The sequence below is a fragment of the Macaca thibetana genome, chromosome 1 (assembly GCF_024542745.1).
Source record: "Macaca thibetana thibetana isolate TM-01 chromosome 1, ASM2454274v1, whole genome shotgun sequence".
NCBI lineage: Eukaryota > Metazoa > Chordata > Mammalia > Primates > Cercopithecidae > Macaca > Macaca thibetana.
Genome location: NC_065578.1, coordinates 157,200,430 through 157,222,471, shown reverse-complemented (window position 1 = coordinate 157,222,471; position 22,042 = coordinate 157,200,430). Strand labels below are relative to the sequence as shown.

The window sequence follows — 22,042 nt, the reverse complement described above, 5'->3', positions numbered from 1 at the left end:
GCTTGTGTTTTCTGTTTCTTCTTGGTTCAATCTTGGTAAGTTGTATGTTTCCAGGAATGTGTCCATTTCCTTCAGATTCTCCAGTTTGTCAGCATATGATTCTTCACAATATTCTGTAATGATCTTTTGTATTTCTATGGTATACATTGTAATGTCTTCTTTTTTGTTTCTGATTTCATTTATTTGGGTTCTCTTTCTTTTCTCTTAGTCTATTAGATTTGTTTATCTAGATAGGTTTGTTAGTTTTGTTTATCTTTTCAAAAAATCAGCTTTTTGTTTCATTGATCATTTGTATTGTTATTGTTTTTCTAGTCTCAGTTTCATTGATTTTTGCCCTTATTTTTAATTTCTTTCTATTAATTTTGGGTTTGGTTTGTTCCTGCTTTTTTAGTTTTTTGAGGTGCATTGTTAGGTTGTTTGGGACCTTTTTAGTTTTTTGACGTACACATTTATTGTTATATACTTGCTTCTTAATACTGCTTTTGCTGTATCCTACAGGTTTTGGTATGTGTATTTGTATTTTTATTTTTTCCAGGAATTTAAAAATTTTACTCTTAATTTGTTTCTTCATCCATTGGTCATTCAGGAGCATGTTGTTAAATTTCCATTTATTTGTATAGTTTCCAAAGTTCCTGTTGGTGTTGATAACTACTTTTATTCCACTGTGGTCTGAGAAGATACTTAATATAATTTTGATTTTTAAAAATTTGTTGAGACTGTTTTGTGGCCTAATATATGGTCCATCCTGGAGAATGTTCCATGTTCTGATGAAAATAATGTGTATTCTGTAGCCATTGGATGAAAGGTTCTGTAAATATCTCTTAGGTCCATTAGGTCTATGGTGCAGTTTAAATCTGATGTTTCTTTGTTGATTTTCTGTCTAGATCATCTGTCCAGGAACAAGAGTTAAGTGTTGCAGTCCCCAGCTATTATTATATTAGGACCTATCTCTTCCTTTAGATCTAATAATATTTGCTTTATTTGTATTTGAGTGCTCCAGTGTTGGGTGCTTATATATTTACAACTGTTACATTGTCTCACTGAATTGATACCTTTGTTGTTATATAATGTCCTTCTTTATCTCTTTACAGCTTTTAACTTGAAGTCTGTTTTGTCTGATATAAGTATAGCTACTCATGCTCAAATATGGTTGCCATTTGCATGGAATATCTTTTTCCATCCCTCCTCTTTCAGTCTGTGTGTCTTTAAAGGTAAGGTGAGGTTCTTGTAAGCAGCATATGACTGGGTCTTGTGTTTTTATCCATGCAGCCAGTCTATGTGTGTGTGCATATATATATATATATAGAGAGAGAGAGAGAGAGAGAGAGAGAGAGCAACAGGGCTGTTTATTTCACCTGGGTGCAGGTGGGCTGAGTCTGAAAAGAGTCAGCAAGGGTGGTGGGATTATCATTAGTTCTTATAGGTTTTGGGATAAGTGGTGGAGTTATGAGCAATGTTTTGTAGGCAGGGGGTGGATCTCACAAAGTACATTCTCAAGGGTGGGGAGAATTACAAAGAACCTTTTTAAGGGTGGGGGAGATTACAAAGAATCTTCTTAAGAGTGGAGGAGATTACAACGTACATTTATCAGTTAGGGTGGGGCAGAAAAAAATCACAATGGTGGAATGTCATCAGTTACAGCTATTTTCACTTCTTTTGTGGATCTTCAGTTGCTTCAGGCCATCTGGATATATACGTGCAATTCACAGGGGATATGATGGCTTAGCTTGGGCTCAGAGGCCTGACATTCCTGTCTTCTTATATTAATAAGAAAAGCAAAACAAAATAGTGAAGTGTTGGAGCAGCAAAAAATGTTGGGGGTGGTATGGAGAGATAATGCACGAGGTTTCTCAGGGCTGCTTCAAGTGGGATTAGGGGCGATGTGAGAACCTAGAGTGGGAGAGATTAAGCTGAAGGAAGATTTTATGGTAAGGGATGATACTGTGGATTTGTTAGAAGGAACATTTGTCATATAGAATTATTGGTGAGGGCCTCGATGCAGTTTGTATGAATTGAGAAACTAAACAAAAGACACAAGGTCCAAATAAAAGAAGGAGAAAAATAGGTATTAAAGGACTAAGAATTGGGAGTACCCAGGATGTCCAATTAGAGAGTGTCCAAGGGGTTCAATGTTATTGTTTGCTTGATTGGTGAGTTTTTGGGCTCTATCCTTGAGTTTTTATACCAGGCCAGATTGATTTAGGTAAAAACAACACTCTTCATTTAAAAATATACAGAGTCCCATTTTTTTTTTAGCAGTGAGTAAGTCAGGGCCTCAGCGATTTTGGAGGAAAGAGAAATGCAAAGCCAGCAATTGTTTGTTGAAGAAGAATTAGAAATGGCTAGGAGAGAGTAAGTTTGATAGTGTGGTGGAGAAAGCTGGGGAGAGGTAGAGGGTGGCATAAGAACGGGAACCAGAATAAGAGTGAGTATAAAAGTAAAGAATAGGACTTCATCAGGGTGAAAGTATTGGAGTGTACTTTGTCACTGAAGATCTTCTATCCACTTAAAGAGAGACTTAAGGGTGGCAGTTTGAGGGAAACCCAGGTGCCACTGAATACCAAGAGCCTGAGAAACTGCTTGGGTGATTTGACTAGTAAAGGCCAGTCCATTATCAGACTGTAGAGAGGTGGGAAGGCCAAACTGAGGAATTATGTCTGACCGAAGGGAAGAAATGACTGCGGTGGCCTTCTCAGACCCTATGGGAAAGGCTGCTACCCATCCAGTGAAAGTGTCTACCCAGACCAGAGGTATTTGTTTCCTGACTCGAGGCATGTGAGTAAAGTCAATTTTCCAGTCCTGGGCGGGGGCAAATCCCCAAGCTTGATGTGTAGGGAAGGAAGGGGGCCTGAACAATCCCTGAGTAGTAGTAAAATAGCAGATGGAACACTGACAATTGATTTCCTTGAGGACGGATTTCCATGATGGGAAGGAAATGAGAGGTTCTAAGAGGCAGGCTAGCAGCTTGTAACCTACATGGAAGACGCTATGAAATGGCAACATAGAATGGGCCTGTGAGGCTGGAAGGAGATATTTTCCTTGGTCCAAGAACCATTTGCCTTGTGTGGGAAGAGATTGATAGGTAGAAGTTTCAGTGGGGGAGTAGGTGGGAGTGACCAGATGAGAAGGAGAAAAACTGCCATGAGGGATAGAAGATGGATGCTAGCTGGTTTTTTAGCTATCATATCAGCATAAGCATTGCCCTGAGTGATGGGATCCAACACCTTTTGATGGCACTTGCAGTGAATGACTCCAGCTTCCTTTGGAAGTAAAGCGCCTTAAGAAGAGTTTTTATTAAAGAGGCATTAATGATGGAGGACCTTGAGTAGTGAGGAAACCTCTTTCTGTCCATATAACACCATGGTGATGCAGGATATGGAAGGCATATTTAGAGTCAGTATAAATATTGATGCCTAATTCCTTTGCAAGAGTGAGGGCTCGAGTTAAGGCAATGAGTTTGGCTTGCTGAGAGGTAGTGGAAGGGGGCAGAGTGGTAGCCTCAATGATAGATGTGGAAGATGCTATAGCATAGCCTGCCTTTGCTGGTGAGTGGCAATTAGGCCTGGTGGAACTGCCATCAATAAACCAAGTGCGATCAGAGTGAGGAACATGAAAGAAGGAAATACGGGGAAATGGAATGAATGTCAGGTGGATCAGAGAGATACAGTCATGGGGGTGGGGACCAGCCTAAAACAGTAAGGTCAAGTTGTTTGGACAGAAAGGCTACAGGGCACAGTCCTGGCTCTTGTGTAAGAAATTTGACTGCACAGTCCTGTACTTTGGCTGTGTGTAATGAAAAGGGTTGGGATGAGTTAGGGAGAACCAGCATGGGGGCAACTTCTAGGGCTGTTTTTAAGGAATGGAAAGAGGAGTGGTGAAAGGATTTAGGATCTATGGGGTCAGCTATGTTTGCTTTTGTGAGTTGACATAATGGTTTAGTCAGGATGGTAGAACTAGTTATCCAAAGGCGGAAGTACCTAACCATGCCTAGGAAGGAAAGAAGTTGTTTTGTAGAAGGGCTTGGGGTTTGGGAGATTAGCCAGACATGATCAGCAGGGAGAGCACGTGCATTTTCATAAAGAATTATGCCACGACAGGTAACAGATGACGAAGAAATCTGGGCTTGACTGAAGTAATGGGGGCTGTCCACAAAGCCTTGTGGCAGTATGGCCCAGGTAATTTGCTGAGCCTGTTGGGTGTCAGGGTCAGTCCAAGTGAAAGTGAAGAGAGACTGGGATGAAATGTGCAGAGGAATAGTAAAGAAAGCATGTTTGAGATCCAGAACAGAATAATGGGTATGGAGGGGTTGTGGAGGGAGGTATTGAGGATAGAAGAGTATATGGGTTTGGCACCATGGAGTGGATAGGCAAGACAATTTGGTTGATAAGGTGTGGATCCTGAACTAACTTGTAAGGCTTGTCTGGTTTTTTGACAGGTAAAATGGGGGAATTGTAAGGAGTGTTTATAGGCTTTAAAAGGCCATGCTGTAACAGGCAAGTGACAACAGGCTTTAATCATTTTAAAGTGTGCTGTGGGATGGGATATTGGCATTGAGTGGGATAAGGGTGATTAGGTTTAATGGGATAGTAATGGGTGTGTGACTGGTTGCCAGGGAGGGAGTAGAGGTATCCCATACTTGTGGATTAAGGTGGGGAGATAACAAGGGGAGGATGAGAAGGAGGCTTTGAACTGGGGAAAAAGGCAGCAATGAGGTGTGGCTGTAGCCTAGGAATAGTCAAGGAAGCAGATAATTTAGTTAAAATATCTCCACCTAGGCCGGGCGCGGTGGCTCAAGCCTGTAATCCCAGCACTTTGGGAGGCCGAGGCGGGTGGATCACGAGGTCAGGAGATCGAGACTATCCTGGCTAACATGGTGAAACCCCGTCTCTACTAAAAATACAAAAAACTAGCCGGGCGTGGTGGCGGGCGCCTGTAGTCTCAGCTACTTGGGAGGCTGAGGCGGGAGAATGGCGTGAACCCGGGAGGCGGAGCTTGCAGTGAGCCGAGATCATGCCACTGCACTCCAGCCTGGGAGACACAGCGAGACTCCATCTCAAAAAAAAAAAAAAAAAATCTATATATCTATATATCTATATATCTATATATCTATATATCTCCACCTAATAAGGGAGCTGGGCAGGTGGGGATAACTAAAAAGGGGTGCATAAAAGAATGTTGTCCAAGCTGGCATCAGAGTTGGGGAGTTTTCAGAAGTTTAGAAGCCTGGCCATCAATACCCACAACAGTTATGGAGGCAAGGGAAACAGCCCCTTTTAAAGAAGGTAATGTGGAGTTGGTAGCCTCCATATTGATTAAGAAGGGGACAGCCTTACCCTCCACGGTAAGAGTTACCTGAAGCTTGGCATCTGTGGAAGTCCAGGCGGCTTCCGAGGTGATTCAGCAGCATCAGTCTTCAGCCACTAAGCTGAGAAGATCTGGGAAGGAGTTAGAGTCTTGGGCCAGTTGGACAGTCCAATTTCCACTGGGGTCACACACAGATGGGACAGAGCTTAGGAGAAATCCCAGGCTGCGGGCATTCCTTGGTCCAGTGGCCAGATTTCCAGCACTTACAGCAAGATCCTGGGAGAGGAAGTCCTGAAGGAATGCCTGACTTCTGTGGCTTAGGCATTTTGAAGTTTTTGTGTATGGAGATATGACTGGGGTTTCTCTCACAGCAGAGGCAAGTAATTGCAACTCTTCCCTATTATTGTACACCTTGAAGGCATGGTTAATTAAGTCCTGCTGTGGGGTTTGAGGGCTGGAATCTAATTTTTGGAGCTTTTTCTAATGTTGGGAGCAGATTGGGTAACAAAATGCATACAGAATAAGACGGCCTTCTGGCCCCTCTGGGTCTAGGGCGGTAAAGCATCTAAGGGTTGTTGCCAAATGGGCCAGGAACTGGTCTGGATTTTTATATTTGATGAAAAAGAGCCTGAATGCCACCTGATTTGGGAGAGGTTGGATAAAGAAAAAAGAAACATTAACCTTGACTATGCCTTTAGCTCCAGTCACCTCTTTAAGAGGAAATTGTTGGGCAGGTGGGGGAAGGCTAGTCATGGAACAAAACTGTAAGCCAGACTGGGTGTGAGGAGGGGAGGTGATAGAAAGATTATAGGGTGGAGGAGCAGAGGCTGAGGAAGAATTGGGACCTGGGTTGTCCTGGTGAGGAGCAGCCTGAGGAGAAGGGGAGAGGTCAGATGAGTCCATAGAAAAGAAGGATTCAAAGGACTCAGAGCTTGGGGTGGAGACTGAAGAAACAGACAGGAGAGAAAGAAGAAAGATTTGGGATGAGTCGCATTGGGAGCAGAGACTAGGGAGGGACCAATGTGTAAAAGAATGCCTGGAATTAGGCACCTCAGACCATTTGCCCAGTTTTTGACAAAAATTATCTAGATTTCATAGGATGGAGAAATCAAAAGTGCCATTTTCTGGCCATTTAGAACCATTGTCGAGTTTGTATTGGGGCCAAGCAGTGTTGCAGAAGAAAATAAGGCACTTAGATTTTAGGTCAGGTGAGAGTTGAAGAAGTTTTAAGTTCTTGAGAACACAGACTAAGGGAGAAGAGGGAGGAATGGAGGGTGGAAGGTTGCCCATAGTGAAGGAGGCAAGTTTAAAGAGAAGGGTAGAAACACAGAGAATGGGCTGGGGAGCAGCCCTGGGCCGCAATGTGGGTGAGCAGCCAAAGCAGGCGTCCCCGCAATTGACTTGCCACTAAGGTAATGTGGGTGAATGACCAAAGCAGGTGTCCCTGCGGTGGTCAGACACCAATGGAACATGGGTGAATAATCAGGCAGGCGTCCCTGCAATATTAAACACCAAGGAAAGCCTGCCGTCCCGTCTGTGACCGGCACTGGAGTTTTGGGTCCACAGATAAAATGTGTCTCCTTCATCTCTACCAGAAAATGAAAAGAATTGAAATTAAGAGAAGGGAGTGATTGAAGGGTGGCAACAAGATTGAAAGGAGAAAGAGATTGAGCGATAGTGGGAGAGGTTGGAGAAGAGAGTAAAAAAAGGCCACTTACCCAATTTAAAATTGGTCAGATGTTCCCTGGGCTGGTTGGTCTGAGGACCCGAGGTCGTAGGTGGATCTCTTCATGGAATGATGGTGAGGACAGGGGACTGGTCTCCTGAAGGAGTCCCTCTGACTTGTGTCTTTGGCACCAAATGTCTCACACATCCATGTGCAGAGACCACCAAGCAGGATTTGTGTGAGCAACAAGGCTGTTTATTTCACCTGGGTGCAGGTGGGCTGAGTCCGAAAATATCAGCCCAGTCTATATCTTTTAAATGGGAAAATTCAATCAATTTACATGCAACGTTATTCTTAATAGGTGAGTATTTACTCCTAGCATTCTATGGTTTTCTGCTTGTTCTGTATATCCTTTGTTCCTTCCTTTCTTACTGTTTACTTTTGTGGTTGGGAGGTTTTCTGTAGGGTTAAGATTTGAGTCTTAATCTCTTTCTCCCTGTGTATTAGCTTTACCAGTGAATTTTACAGTTTCACATATTTTTATGATGGTGGTTATCATCTTCTCTGTTGGGAACAGGCCCCCCAAAATCTGGCCATAAACTGGCCCCAAACTGGCCATAAACAAAATCTCTGCAGCACTGTGACGTGTTCATGACGGCCATAATTCCCACGCTGGAAGGTTGTGGGTTTACTGGAATGAGGGCAAGGAACACCTGGCCAGCCCAGGGCGGAAAACCGCTTAAAGACATTCTTAAACCACAAACAATAGCATGAGCGATCTGCGCCTTAAGGCCATGCTCCTGCTGCAGATAACTAGCCCAACCCATCCCTTTATTTCGGCCCATCCCTTCGTTTCCCATAAGGGATACTTTTAGTTAATCTAATATCTATAGAAACAATGCTAATGACTGGCTTGCAGTTAATAAATACATGGGTAAATCTCTGTTGGAGGTTCTCAGCTCTGAAGGCTGTGAGACCCCTCATTTCCCACTTCACACCTCTGTATTTCTGTGTGTGTGTCTTTAAGTCCTCTAGCGCTGCTGGGTTAGGGTCTCCCTGACCGAGTTGGTCTTGGTAAGTGGTGTCCATCGTAGGGCCTCAAATCTAGGCTGAAGCGTCACCGGAATGATGGTTGGAGAATGTGGAACTAGCTGGAGGACACCTGAGTACTCTTAAAGCAATCCTCATGGTGAGTAAGAAGGGAAGCTCAGAAGTGTAGGGTAACAATGGGTCAAGTATGGGTTCTGGTTCATTCCACCTTGGAACTTTTTCACACTGATGATGGGGAGGAAGGAGAGTATAACAAAGTAACAGAAGAGATTACAGAGCGGGTTTATTTGCCAGCTAAAGCTAAAGCGGCAAAGGAGGGAGAGGTTCATCCCTACCCTTCTGCACCCCCTCATTATTATTTTGAAGAAAAAGGTAATTTGGAGGGCCTGACCCTCCAAAATTTTCTTTTCCAGAGGACACTGGGTGAAAAGTAGTTGCCCCAGTGACTGTTCGAGCAGCGCCTCGAGCGACCGCTCTTAGTTCTATTCAGGCAGGAATTCAGCAAGCTTGACGAGAGGGTGATTTGGAGGGTTGGCGGTTCCCTGTGAGAATATACCCCCCAGATCAACAGGGAAATAGTATAGCTACCTTTGAGCCTTTTCCTTTTAAATTTCTCAAAGAATTTAAACAAGCTATTAATCAGTATGGACCAGTTTCTCCTTTTGTAATGGGACTGTTAAAGAATGTTGCTGTTTCAAGTCAGATGATTCCTACTGACTGGGTCGCTCTTACTTGAGCTTGTCTAACTCCTGCTCAGTTCTTACAGTTTAAAACTTGGTGGGCAGATGAAGTTTCCATTCAGGCTGCTTGCAATGCCCAGGCCCAACCTCAAATTAATATAACTGCAGACCAACTTTTGGGGGTTGGTGGCTGGGCTGGTTTAGATGCACAAGTGGTCATGCAGGATGATGCTATAGAACAGCTTACAGGAGTGTGCATTAGAGCTTGGGAAAAAATCACTTCAGGTGGGGAACAATACCCTTCCTTTAGTGCTATAAAACAGGGACCAAAAGAACCATATGTGGATTTTATAGCTCTGTTACAGGAGTCTCTTAAAAAGGTGATTGCAGATTTGGCTGCTCAGGATACAGTGCAGCAATTATTAGCTTTCGACAATGCTAATCCCAATTGCCAGGCTGCTCTGTGACTTATCAGAGGGAAAGCACATTTAAGTTGATTATATGAAGTCCTGTGATGGCATCGGAGGTAGTCTGCATCAGGCTACTCTGCTAGCACAGGTAATGGCAGGACTGAGAGTGGATAAAGGAAATATTCCATTTCCTGGAGCTTGTTTTAACTGTGGGAAGCATGGTCATACTAAAAAAGAATGTAGAAAAAATCAGCGAGTCAGGCTGCCAGATAGGGGAAAAAAGAAAACTGCTGAGCCTGAAATATGTCCATAATGTAAAAAAGGAAAACATTGGGCTACTCAGTGTCACTCTAAATTTGATAAAGATGGAAACCTGATTTCAGGAAACACCATGAGGGGCCCGTCCTGGGCCCCATTCCAAACTGGGGCATTTCCAGCTCAGGCCATTCCCTCACCCCTGTACCATGTCTGTCCCCTGCCACAGCCGGTAGTGCCGCAGTAGATTTATGCTGCACAAAAGCTGTGAGCCTTCTGCCTGGGGAACTCCCACAAAAGTTCCCAACAGGAGTCTGTGGACCCTTGCCAGCGGGGATGATAGGATTAGTTCTAGGCAGGTCTAGTTTAAATTTAAAAGGGGTACAAATACATACAGGACTCATTGATTCAGATTACAATGGGGAAATTTAAATTGTTATATCTACTTCTGTTCCCTGGAAAGCAGAGCCCAGAGAGTGCACAGCACAGCTCCTGATTTTGCCATATGTGGGAATGGGAAAAAGTGAAATTAAATGAACAGGAGGATTTGGAAGCACAAACAAACAAGGCAAGGCAGCTTATTGGGTAAATCAAATTACTGATAAACGTCCTACCTGTGAAATAACTATTCAGGGAAAGAAATTTAAAGGTTTGGTCGATACAGGAGCAGACATTTCAATCATTTCTCTACAGCACTGGCTGTCCACATGGCCAATTCAACCCACTCAATTTAACATAGTTGGAGTTGCTAAAGCCCCTGAAGTATATCAAAGTAGTTATATTTTGCATTGTGAAGGGCCCAATGGACAACCTGGGACTATTCAACCAATTATAGCTTCTGTACCCATACATTTATGGGGGAGAGGTTTATTACTACAATGGGGAGCACAAGTTCTAATTCCAGAAAAATTATATAGCCCTCAAAGTCAACCTATGATGCATATAATGGGATGTGTTCCTGGTATTGGACTAGGAAAGAATTTGCACTGTTTGAAAGAACTGCTTCTAGCAGAAAGACTAAGTTCCCACCAAGGTTTAGGATATCATTTTTGATAGCGGCCATTGTTACACCTCCAGAATCTGTCCTTTTAAAAAGGTTAACAGATAAACCAATTTGGATAGAACAATGGCCACTAAGTAAAGAGAAACTGGAGGCTTTAGAGAAATTAGTTCAATTAGAAAATGGGCACATACCTCCAACATTTCCCCTTGAAATTATCTAGTTTTTGTAATTAAGAAAAAAATCAGGTAAATGGAGAATGTTAACTGACTTAAGAGCCATCAATTCAGTTATACATCCTATGGGAGTATTACAGCCAGGATTGCCTTCTTCTGCTATAATTCCAAAGAACTGGCCTTTAATAGTCATAGATTTGAAAGACTGTTTCTTTATTATCCCTTTAGCTGAGCAAGACTGTGAATGGTATGTGTTTACAATTCCTGCAGTAAACAACCTGCAACCTGCTAAGCATTTTCATTGTTTTACAGATGGGTCTAGTAATGGTAAAGCTTCTTATTCTGGATCAAAAAGTAAAGTTTTCCAGATGCCCTATACTTCAGCTCAAAAAGCGGAGGTTGTAGCTGTAATTGATGTATTGACTGGTTTAGATATGCCTATTAATGTGATTTCTGATTCTTCATATGTGGTTCATTCCACACAGTTAATTGAAAATGCTCAGTTACTATTTCATATAGAAGAACAACTGATGAAAAAAACAAAAACGGGGAAGAAACAGGGATTACAGGACAGCCCACATACAATTGAATCTAGCATTATTAACTTTAAATTTTTTGAGCCTGCCCAAATGCCAGATGTTATCAGCAGCTGAACAGCATCTACAGAAACCGGCTGCAAAGACAGAAGCAGAACAACTGGTTTGGTGGAGAGATCTGATAACAAAAAGTTGGGAAATAGGTAAAATAATAACTTGGGGTAGAGGTTATGCTTGTGTTTCTCCAGGCCAAAATCAACAGCCAATGTGGATACCATCAAGACACCTGAAATCTTATCATGAGCCAGATGACGAGGAAGAATTTCGGCGAGGATCCCGAGGATCCCCTGGTTGCAGCCATGTTGAGGCTGATGCTGAGGAGGACCCTAACTGTCATGAGCAACACCTGTCGAACACAGCCACCCACCTGGGGACAGATCATGACACTGTCACAGATGGTGGAAGAAAACCTGAGGAAAGTGGAACAACCAGTCACAATAAGTAATTTAATGGTAGCTATGATAGCAGTGATCACCATTGCCGTGAGTATTCCTTCTGCAAGGGCTGACACAGAGAACAATTATACTTGTTGGGCATATTTATCAATCTTGGCTGGCAATAATGCCTGGATGTAATCACCCTATGACACAGTTACACATGCTTTCTGATCTCAGTATTTACCATAATAAATCTGCTCCTATAATTGAGGCATACCGCCCTCAAAAACATATTTGTAAACAAAATAGAACCTGGCCAGAAATAATGAGCATACTTGTTTAGTAAGATTGCATTGCAGAACAGGCAGAGGTGCTACACAATGATTCTTATGGAATCATTATTGATTGGTCCCCTAAGGGGATGTTTAGCTTAAATTGCACTTCTCAGTCTGTGTGCCATGGCCACACTAGTTCAGATGGTCTGAAGAAAATGGTCAGATGGTAGAAATGATAAGAAGTATGGCAAAAGTTCCTATTACCTGGAACCATGGCCATATAGTGCCATCTCAACCTCAAATGATATGGCTCATTGTAGGAGCTAAACATAAGGATTTGTGGAAACTATTAATAGTTCTTAATAAGATCAAAATTTGGGAAAGAATAGAAAAGCATCTAGAAAGACACTCTATAAACTTGTCTTTGGATATTTCAAAATTAAAAGAACAAATATTTAAAGCATCCCAGGCACACCTGGCCTTAATGCTGGGAACTGGAGTGTTGAAGGAACTGCAGACAAATTAGCAGTTAGTAACCCATTAAAATGGATAAAACACTTGGAAGCTCTGTGATTTCAATGATGATTGTGCTTTTAATCTGTGTTGTTAGTCTTTGTATAGTCTGCAGATGTGGATCCTGACTCCTGTGAGAAGTAGCTCACTGTGACAAAGTTGCCTTTGCTGTTATTGATTTGCAAATCAAAGAAGGGGCACATGTTGGGAACAGGCCCCTCAAAATCTGGCCATAAACTGGCCCCAAACTGGCCATAAACAAAATCTCTGCAGCACTGTGACATGCTCATGATGGCCATAATGCCCACGCTGGAAGTTTGTGGGTTTACTGGAATGAGGGCAAGGAACACCTGGCCCACCCAGGGCAGAAAACCACTGAAAGGCATTCTTAAACCACAAACAATAGCATGAGCGATCTGTGTCTTAAGACCATGCTCCTGCTGCAGATAACTAGCCCAACCCATACCTTTATTTTGGCCCATCCCTTCGTTTCCCATAAGGGATACTTTTAGTTAATCTAATATCTATAGAAACAATGCTAATGACTGGCTTGCAGTTAATAAATACATGGGTAAATCTCTGTTGGAGGTTCTCAGCTCTGAAGGCTGTGAGACCCCTCATTTCCCACCTAACACCTCTGTATTTCTGTGTGTGTGTCTTTAATTCCTCTAGTGCTGCTGGGTTAGGGTCTCCTCGACCAAGCTGGTCTTGGCACTTCTCACTTCTGAATATAGGCCTCTCTGGAGTTTTTTTTTTTTTTTTTTTTTTTTTTAAAAGGTCTTGCTCTTTCATCCAGGCTGGTGTGCTGTAGTGTATTCATGGCTTGCTGCAGTCTGGATCTCTCAGGCTCAAGCAATCCTCCCATCTCAGCCTCCTGAATAGCTAGGATCACAGGCATGTGCCACCATGTCTGGTTACTTTAATTTTTTTTCCCCTTAGAGACAAAGTCTCACTATGTTGCCCAGTCTGGTCTCACATTCCTGCACTCATTGTCTTCCTGCCTTGGCCTTCCAAAGTGCTGAGATTACAGACATCAGCCACTACACCTGGCCATCCCTGGAGCATTTCTCCTTCCTTCCTTCCCATTTTTCCTTCCTTCCTTCCTTCCTTCCCATTTTTCCTTCCTTCCTTCCCTTTTTTCCTTCCTTCCTTCCTTTCTTCCTTTCTTCCTTCCCTCCCTCCCTCCCTCTCTCCCTCCCTCCCTCCCTCCCTTCCTTCCTTCCTTCCTTCCTTTCTTCCTTTTTTCCTTCCCTCCCTCCCTCCCTTCCTTCCTTCCTTCCTTCCTTCCTTCCTTCCTTCCTTCCTTCCTTTCTTCCTTTTTTCCTTCCTCCCTCCCTCCCTCCCTCCCTTCCTTCCTTCCTTCCTTCCTTCCTTCCTTCCTTCCTTCCTTCCTTCCTTCCTTCCTTCCTTCCTTCCTTCCTTCCTTCCTTCCTTCCTTCCTTCCTTCCTTCCTTCCTTCCTTCCTTCCTTCCTTCCTTCCTTCCTTCCTTCCTCAGGGTCTCACTCTGGGTTCCTTCCTTCCTTCTTTCTTTTCTCAGAGTCTCACTCTGTTGCCCAGGCTACAGTGGTGTGATCTCGGCTCACTGCAACTTCTGTCTCCCAAGTTCAAGCAATTCCTTTACCTCAGCCTCCTGAGTAGCTAGGACTGCGGACATGTGCCACCACACCCAGCTAAGCTTTTTTTTTTTTTTTTTTTTTGAGATGGAGTCTTGCTCTGTCGCCTAGGCTGGAGTGCAGTGGCTTGATCTCGGCTCACTGCAATCTCCACCTCCCGGGTTCCTGCCATTCTCCTGCCTCAGCCTCCCGAGTAGCTGGGACTACAGGCGCCCACCACCACGCCCAGCTCATTTGTTTGTATTTTTAGTAGAGACGGGGTTTCACCATGTTAGCCAGGATGGTATCGATCTCCTGACCTTGTGATCCACCCGCCTCAGCCTCCCAAAGTGCTGGGATTACAGGCTTGAGCCACTGTGCCCAGCCGCTAAGTTTTGTATTTTAGGTAGAGATGGGATTTCACCATGTTGGCCAGGCTGGTTTCGAACTCCTGACCTCAGGTGACCCACCTGGTTCAGCTTCCTAAAGGGCTGAGATTATAGGCGTCAGCCACTGTGCCCAGTCCCCTGGAGCATTTCTTTTAAGGTGGGTCTAGAGGTGATGAATTCTCTTAGTTTTTGCTTGTTTGTGAATTTTTTTTTTTAATTTTTTTAAGACGGAGTCTTACTCTGTTGTTCAGGATGGAGTGCAATGGTGTGATCTTGGCTCACTGCAACCTCCACCTCCTGGGTTCCAGTGATTCTCCTGCCTCAGCCTCCCAAGTAGCTGGGATTACAGAAGACCACCACCATGCCCAGCTAAAGTTTGTATTTTTAGTAGAAACGGGGTTTCACCATGTTGGTCAGGCTGGTCTTGAACTTGACCTCACATGATCCACCTGCCTTGGCCTCCCAAAGTGCTAGGATTACAAGCATGAGCCACGATGCCCAGCCTTTATTTCTTACAGATAGCATTGCTGGGTACAGCATTCTTGATAGGCATAGACAGTGTTTTTCTTACTCTAGTTTGAATATACCATCCATTCTCTCTTAGCTTTCAAGTTTGTTATTGATAAATCCACTGCTAGTCTACTGAGGATTCTCTCATAGGTTACTTGATACTTTTCTCTTGCTGCTTTTAAAATTGTTACATTGTCTTTGATTTTTGACAATTTGACTATAATGTGCTTTAGAGAGGACCTGTTTGGGTTGAATCTATTATTTTATTAAATATGCTTTTCTAATATTTTACCACCCTTTATCCTTCTGGAAAATCCACAATATCAATGTTTTTTCATTTAGGCCGGGTGCAGTGGCTCAGGCCTGTAATCCTAGCACTTTGGGAGGCCAAGGCAGGCTGATCACCTGAGGTCAGGATTTGGAGGCCAGCCTGGCCAACATGGTGAAACCCCGTCTCTACTAAAAAATGCAAAAATTAGCTGGGTGTGGTGGTGGGCGTCTATAATCCCAGCTACTCAGGAGGCTGAGGCAGAAGAATCGCTTGAATTCAGGAGGCAGAGGTTGCAGTGAGCCAGGATCATGCCACTGCACTCCAGCCCGGGCAACAAAGAGTGAAACTCTGTCTCAGACCAAAAAAAAAAACACAAAAAACAAAAACAGTGTTCACTTAGTGGTGTCCATAAATCCTGCAGCCTGCCTGCCTGCCTTCTCCTTCCTTCCTTCCTTCCTTCCTTCCTTCCTTCCTTCCTTCCTTCCTTCCTTCCTTCCTTGCTATTTCTGCTTTTGTTTGTTGTTGTTGTTGTTTTTCAGAGTTTCGCTCTTGTTGCCCAGGCTGGAGTGCAGTGGTGCAATCTCAGCTCACTGCAGCCTCCACTCCCTGGGTTCAAGTGATTCTTCCACCTCAGCCTTCCGAGTAGTTGGGATTATAGGTGCACACCAGTATGCCCAGGTAATTTTTGTATTTTTAGTAGAGATAGTGTTTCACCATGTTGGCCAGGCAGTCTTGAACTCCTGACCTTAGGTGATCTACACACCTTAGCCTCCCAAAGTGCTGGGATTACAAGCATGAGCCACCATGCCTGTTCTTTCTTTCCTTCCTTCCTTCCTTCCTTCCTTCCTTCCTTCCTTCCTTCCTTCCTTCCTTCCTTCCCTCCCTCCCTCCCTCCCTCCCTCCCTCCCTCCCTCCTTCCTTCCTTCCTTCCTTCCTTCCTTCCTTCCTTCCTTCCTTCCTTCCTTCCTTCCTTCCTTCCTTCCTTCCTTCCTCCCTGTCTTATTTCAAAAGACATGTCTTCCAGTTCAGAAATTATTTTATATACTTGGTCTAGTGTGTGGCTAAATTTTTATTTAATTCATTAAATTCTTCAGTTTTGAGATTTCTGCTTTTTTTAATACTATTTTTTTTTGTTGTTGAATTTCTCATTCAAATTATGAAATGTTTTTCTGATTTTGTTGAATTGTCTGTTTGTGTTCTTTTGTATCTCACTGAATTTTTTTTTCTTGTCATTGTTTTTGAGACAGGGCCTTACCCTCTTGCCCAGGCTGGAGTGCGGTGGTGTGATTGTAGCCCACTACAACCTCAAACTCTTGGGCTCAAGCAATCCTCCTGCCTCAGCCTCCAGAGTAGCTGGGAATATAGCTGTGTGTCACCATCCCCAGCTAATTATTTATTTTTTTTGTAGAGATGTGATCTTCCTGTGTTGCCCAGGTTGATCTCGAATACCTGGCCTTAAGTCATCCTTCCATCCTGGCTTCTCAAAGTACTGGGATTAGAGGCATGAACTACTCATTAAGTTTCTTTAAGATTATTATTTTTAATTGTTTTTCTTTCTGGCATTTCCTATATTTCCTATGATTACTGTTACTGGAGAATTATTGTTTTCTGTGAGAGGTGACATGTTTCTTTTTCATGGTTGATGTATTTCTACATTGATTTCTACATGTCTGGTGGAAAAGTCATCTTTTCTATGTTTATGGAATACATTTTCAAGGGAAAAGTTTACTTGTATGAATGAGTCTTGGGATGTCACTACAGTGGGGTGCATTGGTCTTGGTTCTAGGTGGATGCAGTGGTGGTCTCCATGTAGTTTCTTCAGCTATAATCCACACTAGTGGAATCTGCAAGTTTCCCAGTAGCCTAAGCTGAGAGAATCTGTGGTGATGATGGTGTGGCTTTGCCAGAGGTGGGCTCACCTGGCTGTTTCTGTTTCTCAGGTTGGAAGCATGTGTGTTTACACAGTGGGTCAGCCAACATGGGGTCTGGCTCTCTGGAGCTGGAGCCTTCAGCCATCGGTGTACTTGAAGGGTGTAGTGGCTACTGGCCCCCAGAGAAGGGCACACTGCAGAAGTGGCTATGGTTGCAATATTGCACCATGCTGCAGCAGCTTGGCTCACAGGGAGTGGGTGGAGTGTGGGGAGTGTACACTTTGTGCTCCTAATCCAGGGCAAGGCAGCTAAGTCAATTCCTGGTAGATCTCCAAACTGGGCTTAGGACTTGCGAGGACTGTGAGATTCTCCTATAGTACAGACTGTAGGTATTTGTGGTGGCCATGTATCTAGTGAGAATCTTCTGCTTATCTATTCCTTGCAGTGGGAAATCCTTCCCATCTCTGGGCTGATCTGATCCTGGTGAGGGAAATGGGGCTTCAAAGGGCAGGTGCCTCCATGTTGCCCTCCTGTACTTCCAGTCACTACAGGTGCATCTCCACTTTCTCACTGTACTCCAGTGCTCTTCCTTCAACAATCCAGTCAACTATTAGCTATTTATTTATTGCCATGTCCTTTCTTGTGGGGGAGACTAGCACCAGGCATCTCTAGTCAGCCATCTTGCTCAAAAGTTTTAAATTTTGATGAAGTTCAATTTGCCTATTCTTTTCTCATGTTTTTGGAGTTATATCTAAGAATTCTTTGCCAAATTTGAGATCATGAAGATTTACCTCTGTGTTTTCTTCTAAAAGGTTAATAGCTTTTGCTTTCTTACTAAATTTTCGTCAATTTTCTTGAATAGAAGTTTCTTCACTTGCTGTTTACCCTTAGGACTATTTCTAGAGGCTTTAAGAGAGAGAGAGAGTGTGTGTGTGTGTCTGTGTTTTCTTTTCCTTTCTTTTCTTTTTTTTTTTTTCAGACAGAGTTCACTTTGTCGCCCAGGCTGGGATGCAATGGTGCAATCTTGCCTCACTGCAACTCCGCCTTCTGGGTTCAAGTGGTTCTCCTGACTCAGCCTCCTGAGTAGCTGGGATTACAGGCATGTGCCACCATGCCTGGCTAATTTTGTATTTTTAGTAGAGATAAGGTTTTTCCATGTTGGTCAGGCTGGTCTCAAACTCCTGACCTCAGGTGATCTGCCTGCTTCGGCCTTCCAAAGTGTTGGGATTATAGACATGAGCCACTGCACCCTGCCAATTTTTGTATTTTTAGTAGAGATAAGGTCTCACCATGTTGCACAGGCTGGTCTCAAACTCCTGACGTCAAGTGATCCACCCACCTAGGCCTCCCAAAGTGTGGGATTACAGGCATGAGCCACCGCACCTGGCCTACATGTTTTTTTTTTTTTTTTTTTTTTAATAATTTTCACCAGTTTCACTGGGGAGCTGGTCAGTGGAACTCCTCCCATTGTCATGCCAGTTGTTGATCTCTGTCCATCCATTCTTGATAAAAATCTCAAAATAACAATATATATATTTTTCCCAATGCAAAATAAGAATCATGTTTAATCACAAAAAAACTAGATACATTTATAATAAAGTCAGAAATGGTATAAGAATTTCTACTGTGGATTCTTCCAAGATGGCCGAATAGGAACAGCCTCTGCCTGCAGCTCCCAGCGAGATTGACACAGAAGATGGGTGATTTCTGCACTTCCAACTGAGGTACCTGGTTCATCTCACTGGGACTGGTTGAACAGTGGGTGCAGCCCACAGAGGAAGAGTGAAGCAGGGCGTAATGTTGCCTCATCCGGGAAGCGCAAAGGGTAGGGGGATTTCCCTTTCCTCATCGAGGGAAGCCATGAGAGACTGTACTGGAAGGAATGGTACACTTCTGCCCAAATACTGCACCTTTCCCATGGTCTTTGCAACTGGCAGACTAGGAGATTCCCTCTGGTGCCTGGCTCGGTGGGTCCCATGCCCACAGAGCCCAGCAATCTATGATCCATTGGCTTGATATTCTTGCTGCTAGCTCAGCAGTCTGGGATTGACCTGGGTTGCTTTAGCTTGGTAGGGGGAGGGGTGTCTGCCATTGCTGAGGCTTGAGTAGGTGGTTTTATGCTCACAGCATAAACAAAGCTGTGAAAAAGCTTGAACTGGGTGGAGCCACCGCAGCTCAGCAAGGCCAACTGCCTCTCTAAATTCCACCTCTGTGGCAGGGCATATCTGAACAAAAGGCAGCAGCCCTAGTCAGGGACTTATAGATAAAACCCTCATCCCCCTGGGACAGAGCACCTGGGGGAAGGGGCAGCTGTGGGCCCAGCTTCTCCAGGCTTCAACATCCCTGTCTGAGAGCTCTGAAAAGAGCAGTCGTTCTCCCAGCATGACGTTTGAGCTCAGATAACAGACAGACTGCCTCCTCAAGTGGGTCCCTGACCCTTGTGTAGCCTGACTGGGAGACATCTCCCAGTAGGGGCCAACAGACACCTCATACAGGAGAGCTCTGTCTGGCTCTGGTGGGTGCCCGTCTTGGACGAAGCTTCCAGAGGAAGTATCAGGCAGCAATATTTGCTGTTTTGCCACCTCCTCTGGTGATATCCAGGAAAACAGGGTCTGGAGTGGACCTCCAGCAAACTCTAACAGACCTGCAGCTGAGGGGCCTGACTGTTAGAAGGAAAACTAACAAATAGAAAGGACTAGCATCAACATCAACAAAAAGGACATCCACACCAAAACCCTATCTGTAGGTCAGCAACATCAAAGACCAAAGGTAGATAAAACCACAAAGAAGCAGGGAAACCAGAGCAGAAAGGCTGAAAATTCCAAAAACCAGAACACCTTTTCTTCTCCAAAGGATTACAACTCCTCCCAGCAAGGGAACAAAACTGAATGGAGAATTAATTTGATGAGTTGACAGAAGTAGGCTTCAGAAGGTGGGTAATAACAAACTTCTCTGAGCTAAAGGAGCATGTTCCAACCCATCGCAAGGAAGCTAAAAACCTTGAAAAAAAGTTAAGGGAATGGCTAACTAGAATAACCAGTGTAGGGAAGAGAGTAAATGACCTGATGGAGCTGAAAAACACAGCACGAGAACTTCATGAGGCATACACAAGCTTCAATAGCCAATCTGATCAAGCAGAAGAAAGGATATCAGTGATTGAAGATCAAATTAATGAAATAAAGTGGGAAGACAAGATTACAGAAAAAGAGTGAAGAGAAACAAAGCCTTCAAGAAATATGGGACTATGTGAAAAGACCAAATCTACATTTGATTGGTGTACCTGAAAGTGATGGGGAGAATGGGACCAAGTGAGAAAACACTCTTCAAGATATTATCCAGGAGAGCTTCCCCAACATAGCAAGGCAGGCCAATATTCAAATTCAGGAAATACAGAGAACACCACAAAGATGTTCCTTGAGAAGAGTAACCCCAAGACACATAATCATCAGATTCACCAAGGTTAAAATGAAGGAAAAAATGTTAAGGGCAGCCAGAGAGAAAGGTCAGGTTACCCACAAAGGGAAGCCTATCAGACTAAGAGTGGATCTCTCTGCAGAAACCCTACAAGCCAGAAGAGAGTGGGGGCCATATTCAACATTCTTAGAGAAAAGAATTTTCAACCCAGAATTTCATATCCAGCCAAACTAAGCTTCATAAGTGAAGGAAAAATAAAATCCTTTACAGACAAGCAAATGCTGAGAGATTTTGTCACCACCAGGCCTGCCTTACAAGAGCTCTTGAAGGAAGCACTAAACGTGGAAAGAAACAACCGGTACCAGTTACTGCAAAAACATAACAAATTGTAAAGACCATCAACGCTATGAAGAAACTGCATCAACTAACAGGCAAAATAACCAGCTAGCATCATAATGACTGGATCAAATTCACACATAACAACATTAACCTTAAATGTAAATGGGCTAAATGCCCCAATTAAAAGACATAGACTGGCAAATTGGATAAAGAGTCAAGACCCATCGATGTGCTCTATTCAGGAGATCCACCTCACATGCAAAGACACATGTAGGCTCAAAATAAAGGGATGGAGGAAGATCTGCCAAGCAAATGGAAAGCAAAAAAAAAAAAAAAAAAAAAAAAAAAAAAAAAAAAAAAAGAGAGAGAGAGAAAGAAAGAAAAGAAAAAAACAAAACAAAACAGAATTTGCAATCCTAGTCTCTGATAAAACAGACTTTACACCAACAAAGATCAAAAGAGACAAAGAGGGCTATTACATAATGGTAAAGAGATCAATTCAACAAGAAGAGCTAACTATCCTAAATATGTATGCACTCAATACAGAAGCATCCAGATTCATAAAGCAAGTTCTTAGAGACCTACAAAGAGGTTTACACTCCCACACAATAATAATGGGGGACTTTAACAACCCACTGTCAATATTAGACAGATCAGCAAGACAGAAAATTAACAAGGATATCCAGGACTTGAACTCAGCTCTGGACCAAGTGGACCTAATAGACATCTACAGAACTTTCCACCCCAAGCCAACAGAATATACATTCTTCTCAGCATCACATTGCACTTATTCTAAAATTGACCACATAATTGGAAGTAAAACACTCCTCAGCAAATGTAAAAGAATAGAAATCACAACAAACTATCTCTCAGACCACAGTGCAATCAAATTAGAACTCAGGATTAAGAAACTCACTCAAAACCACACAACTACATGGAAACTGAACAGCTTGCTCCTGAATGACTACTGGGTGAATAACAAAATGAAGGCAGAAATAAAGATACTCTTTGAAACCAATGAGAACAAAGACACAATGTACCAGAATCTCTGGGACACATTTAAGGCAGTGTGTAGAGGGAAATTTATAGCACTAAATGCCCACAAGACAAAGCAGGAAAGATCTAAAATCGACACTCTAACATCACAATTAAAAGAACTGGAGAAGCAAGAGCAAACAAATTCAAAAGCTAGCAGAAAACAAGAAATAACTAAGATCAGAGCAGAACTGAAGGAGATAGAGACACAAAACACCCTTCAAAAAATCAATGAATCCAGGAGCTGATTTTTTGAAAAGATCAACAAAATAGAGAGAATGCTAGCAAGACTAATAAAGAAGAAAAGAGAGAAGAATC

General features: G+C 43.3%; 1 long non-coding RNA gene across 1 annotated transcript; it reads left to right on the top strand.

Moving 5' to 3' along the window:
• The first annotated feature begins 6,869 nt into the window (after positions 1–6,869).
• Positions 6,870–12,943, top strand: LOC126939632 (uncharacterized). The gene is made up of 3 exons (XR_007720438.1): positions 6,870–7,331; positions 8,006–8,159; positions 11,326–12,943. It is a non-coding gene; the product is annotated as an uncharacterized LOC126939632 (long non-coding RNA).
• The last annotated feature ends 9,099 nt before the right edge of the window (positions 12,944–22,042 follow it).